Source organism: Calypte anna, chromosome 6 (genome assembly GCF_003957555.1).
Source record: "Calypte anna isolate BGI_N300 chromosome 6, bCalAnn1_v1.p, whole genome shotgun sequence".
Lineage (NCBI taxonomy): Eukaryota > Metazoa > Chordata > Aves > Apodiformes > Trochilidae > Calypte > Calypte anna.
Window position 1 is genome coordinate 3,813,806 of NC_044252.1, and position 6,000 is coordinate 3,819,805.

Genomic DNA, 6,000 nt, shown 5'->3' on the forward strand with positions numbered 1-6,000 from the left:
TTTATAAGCCACAAGTAGGGAGTGAAATTGGCAGGATTAATTTACTCACTGGAGTATTAATCTGTGTAATGTAGTAGGTTAACCTTCAGTAAGCTTGGCTGTGTGGAGATGGGGAGATGCATTTCCTTGCATGTTTTACTATAAAGGCAAGAAATTAGTACCACTGGGCTCTTGAGTTCGAATGGTTCCAGCCAACAGTACCACTGCAGCCTTGGCACCAACCCTGGGAAAAAGAACTGCATCAGCAAAATGAAATCCACTCCTGTTTATCTACAAGGATCCATCTTGCTTTTCCTTTCTTCCTTAGAGTTTGAGATCAGGAAAGAAAGGAAAGCAAAATAAGTAAAATGAATTCAGGTTTAAAAGCCAGTTCTTGCTGTGCATATCAGGCAGTATAAGTTATCCCCTCTACCTCCCCCTAAAACCTCTCAGTTTAAAGAGGGATGGGAAAAGGAGGCCATAAATGACTCCATACATTGGGTAGAAGGAATTTCCTCCTTAAGGTTTGTGAGTTTGGCTCTTTTTAGACTTGGAAAACCTAATTGATCAAGCCTAGTAAATCTGACTTTTGTTAATGGGTTTTTAACTATCATTTATTCAGCTAATGATCCCACTGATAGGGAGCAGGGACAGAAAGAGATTATGGTTTGTGAAGGGGCAGAGGAAAAGCTGCTGCCTGATCCCATGTTTTAATTTGGGTGCTTTGCTTCAAGATGAGATTCCTTCCCTCAGCCTCTTTCTTCTTCATAAGTTATTTACTGTGAGCTTACTATGGTAAACCTACTGAAATTAATACCTGTTAAAAAACCCAACCAAACAAAAAAATAAGTAAATAAAGGTGGCAAAAAAAAAAAAAGGGTGTCAATTGAGCCTGGAATGATAATTTATTTTCAGTGTTTTCCTCTGGAAAAACTCAGGACAAGCAAATGAATAAATAAATATGCTGTAGAAATCTGTATCTTGGGAGGTATCTGGGTGAAGAGTGGCTCTCTGGATGGGAAATGCCTCTCCTAGAAGAGGCTAAGCCTGGTGTTCAGCCCTGGCTTTTCCCTGCTCTTGCTGGCTATGGGCTGAAAAGCCAAAATCACTGTTATCTCATGTTATTGGATTTATCTATGATATTCCCTCTGACAGGGATGATAGGGCAAAAACTGAAAGCCCCAAACTTGCTCAATTGCCTTTATCTGGATAACATTTGTGTTCTCTTCCCCATCTCCCAATTCCATTTTTAAATCTTTTTCCAGCTTTGTCAGTTGATGTGGAGTCAATCTGGGTATAAAGAAAGTGAGTCTTGGGGAACTGTCTGTCCCTTGGACAACTTTAATCCCAAAACAGGTTAAGACATTGCAGGCTGCTATGTGGCAGTGACAAGTAAGCAGGAATCATGGTTTGTGACCAAAGACCCTTGCTGAGGCTGTCCCACTTTAAAGACTTTAAAAATTATGGGAAAAAGGTTATATATATTACAAAATTTTGGGGGGGAAAAGAAAGTCTGAAAAGGTATATAAAAAAATCTGCTGTTAGGAGTAGGAATTATATTTTACCTTTCCCACATCTGACAGAGCAGCTTCTGTCTCAGACAAAATAAGATGTGTATTACCTGGTTTGAAGAGCTGCTTTATTTCATACACAGAGATGTTCTCAGAAGAAAACAAAACAAAAAATGTGCTATGTTGTAAATTAATTCATGGGGGAATGTTACCTTACTTCATACTGTATTATTTCTAAATTGCTAATGCTAATTCTTTTTTTCTACCTTCTCTCTCTCTCTGCAGTTATTGAAGCTTGCATATGTTCTATTGCTGTGTGCACTGTTTAACTGTCTGAGATATTACTGCTTTATCCCTACAGAGGATAACAGAAGTTGGGAGAGATTCATAACATGCATTAAGAAACCCTGTAATGGATATGTGAATCTGGGAGACAATGGTGATTCTGTTCTAGCTTTTTAGATGTCTGTTGCTATGCAGACAGTGGCATTCAGGAGGTGGTGATTTGGTTGGTATAGTTTTGTTCCATGGCATGATTTTTTAGGGGGAATTCTGGAAAGAGTTGTCTTCCATAAAGGTCTCCATCAGAAATATTAATGCTTGTCATTTATTGGGATGATTCTTGATAATTTGTCTTTTTTTTTTATTTTATCCCAACTTTGTTGCTTTTATAGATGTTTGGGTTTTCTCATACTAAGCAATCAAAAAGGATCCCATTTGAAATAAAAATAGAATTAAATTGCAAATATGTAATTGAGTGTTGTGGACGTAGTAACAAAAGTTACTTATACTCACTTCATAATAATTTTTTTCTTCCATGACCTGAACTGAAATGTTCTCTTGCCAAAGATTTCCAAAGATTCTGGGTCTATATAAACAGAACTAGAAAATGAACTGCCATGATACTATTTTTATTTTAGCACTGGGCTTGAACAATTGGTTGGATTCTCCTTTGGGGTAAGGAACTTAATTTTTTGTTGGGCTAAGACTTGAGAGGCTACACCTGGGTATAGGAAGCATTCCAGAGACTTGATCCTGGTTTGGAACACTCAAGCTGAAGCTTTGGCTCTGTTTGCCTAAATGCTCAGTGTTGCAAACTCCTAGAGCTTAAGCAGCTGAGAGTATTGCCTGTGAAACACATAGCCCATAGGCTGTGCTACTCCAGTCTGATGGAAACAGCACTTAGAGGGATGCATATCCTCAGCTGGGAGGGCAGATTTCAGATGGCTTCAAAGGACTGGGAAGATAAAGATGCTTCTGATTTATTTAAAATCTGGATCTCCATCAAGGAGTGATAAGACTCCAGACAGATGGGGTGTTTAAGCAGGTCAGTTAGAATTGCAGGATTACTGGTTGTTGTTTTGTATTTGGGTTTTTTTTTTCCTTAGCACCCATGCTGTGTTTCTTTCTCAGGTATAATGGCAAAATGGAATATTGTTTGGTCTTTTCCAGTCACTAAAGCACTTAAAAAGAATAAATACATATGGAATGGTTTCCATTAAGATATTTAAACTACTGATTCTTATAAATGAGTTTTGTTGTTTTTTCTTCTAAATCACTGCAAAGAAACACTTTGTTTTGTACACCTGGTTGTGTCTCTGCTGCTGTACCATTTCACATCCCTGCTGTTTTTATGGAGAAAGTATCATGTTGATTGATCCACAGCTCTACCTTACTGAACTTGTGCACTGTCTCTCTGTCTGCAGGTCTCTGGTTTGATCTCCCTTTCAGCCTGTTACAATTTCTAGCTGAAAAAGGTATTCTCTGCTGATTAAAATGCAGGATGAACTGGCTGGCATTCCTTTTGGCAAATGCTGCCCAAGTCACCAGGGTGGGGAACCCATGGAATAATGAGTTTTAGTCCTTGTTAATGGTACATATGAAACATACAGGCCAGGCAGCCCCAGGTGTCAGAGGACTCTGATTTACCAATCCTCACCACTTTGGAAAGAGGTGAAGGAGATGGATTGCTGCTTTTTGTGCTGAGTTTGTGCCTCATTTTGTGTAAGAATGCATTTGGTGCAAGTGTCAGCCTAAATGGCACTGTTGGTGCCCTGAAGGTGGGCAGTGTCCCCAGTTTACAGGTGAAAAACCCCTGTGGAGATGGCAGCACTGCAGCCCTGAGACCAAGGGGCTTCCCTACTGCAGCTGTTGGTTCTTGGAAGCTGTTATCCCATACTGAAAAGGCTTGGATGGGTTGTGGAAGAAGGGGTATAATTCCCCCCTTGGTGGGGCATTTTGGGGGTTTGTTGGGTTTTTTTTCAAGATGATGCTGTAAACTGGGGCATCTTCAACTTGCCCCAGACCCCATCCCAGCTGTGTGCTGGCATTTGGGTAGCAGGGAGGGAATGAAGCAGTGCCTGAAGCTGTCTGTGGCAGTGAATTATCATCATGATGCTTTTGCTGCTGTGTTCTATGTTGTCCTGAGAGGGAGAAGGCACTGCATTAGCCAGCTGCTTGGGCTCCTCTGCTCTCCCCTGGCTCTGCCAGGCTCAGCTGCTGCAGGGTTGTTGTGGGATGTGGGATAGAAAGGCTCCAGAGTGCTGTCAGGTTCTGTGTGGCTCAGCTCTTCCTGGAATTTGGCTCTTCTGCCATCCTGTGGAGGACCCAAATGGAGGGGATCATGGAGCTTTTTTGTGCTGTGATAACAAATGGCTTCTGATGTTTTATGTCTAGTGAAGTAATTGAAGTGGGTACACTTGGGGAACATGTATTTTACTGGAGTTTTCCAGGCAGTATCCATATCATGATAAAAATGTCCAGTAGGCTCAGGAGAAATTATCTGCTAGGTAAGAAGGCTGTGAGTGTTCTATGGAGAGAACATAGTGAATTTTGGGACAGTTTTAGCTGCTGGTTTTTAGGAGCATTAAGCAGTTTCTGTCAGTAACTTCTATATTTTCATGACTATTTACATTAAATAACATGACAGCATTTCATCAGGTCATAGAATTCAGTGCTCAGTGTTCATATTATGAATTCCACACAAGCTGTGCTGGTGAGGAAAGGTATGAAGGGTGGAGAGCTTCCCAGAACTAGAAACTATATGTTCTTAACATGCTCTCTGCAAATAGCAGCACATTAGGGTACTGTACAGACCTCTCTCTTCTTTCCTGGTTACTACAAGAGACCCTCAGGAAGTCACACATGGAAGAGAGCAGCACTGTATCCCTTGTACTCTGAACTTCCAGCTGAGAAAAGGTCATCAAGATGATCTGGCATCCATCTCTCCCTGACTCCTTCAACACTGGATGGAGGTTTAAGCCTGTCAAAAGTTGCTGCTCCCTCTGCATTGTAGTTATTGGTGAAGCTTGGGTGCATTGAGCTTGAAAACCCAGATGTTGTATCCCTCTGTTACTGGTCATGTTTTCTTTGCTAGATCCTTGGTTGATAGGATCACAACCCCATCTGCTCTTCAAGCTGTTTCTTTATTTTTAGGTTCCTGTTGTACTTGGTCCCTTCTTCTGCAACAGGACCACACTTTGCATCTCTGACAGACTCAGAATATCAGAATATTGCTCGATTCAGACCAGAAAATGTGTTCATCCTTCCCTCCCTTCACTACTCAGTATCTTCTGGTGGCCTGAAACATGATCTTTTTCTGACAAAATAAACACATGCTCACAGATAGTTGGTGGCAAATGCTTCATTTGTTCTGGAAAACCTTTTGGTCAGGTTTATTATTTTGCTGTAACTTTTTAAAGCCCTCAGTGGTGAGCAGACATCAGTGGACAATCTATTATAAAAACCAATTAATATGTTGGTTTTGCTCTTGATATATTGCCAAATCCAAGAATCCTGCCTGTCTGCTTATTTCACTTTTGTAAGCAGAGAGCACAGTTCCCTGTTCTGATGCTGAAGATGTAGAATGTGTTGCATAAGGAAATGCATATGAATTTTTTTTTTTAAAGCATAAGGATTTATTATCTTCAGGAGACAAGCAATTGCCCAGTGTTTTTATGTATATTAAAATGTATAAAAAAATAACAGTTCTTAGATATATTATTGTTTTGACATTATTAAAAGGGGGTCTCTCTCATTGTTCAGAACAACCTTAAGGACAATGTGGTTTAAATGTTAATTGTTTTTTAACTCCACATTATGTGATTCGTTAGCATTAATATTTAATGGAGTCAAATGATGAATGTCAGTGTTTATTTCTTAAAAAGGCAAAGATGCTGCAGGACAGCATTTAGCTTTGTGCTTGAGAAAATATTATGGAGGAAAAATATTCATGCTGCAAGTGTACAAATACTCCCTTTCCTTCCCCTTGCCTCTCCATTCTCTCATTCCTTATTCCTAAAAATAAGCCATAGGGTTCTAATGGGGGCACTGATTAAATATTCTACTCTGTAATTTATGCAAAAGCAAATCCCAACAGGAATCAGAGACTCTGAAAATCTGTTGTGAAATAATTATCCTGAATGACATTGTAGAAATGGTCCATGAGGATGTTGTCAATAATACATTACATAAAAACCCGTTTGAAATAAACCTTGAGAATTACATGAGA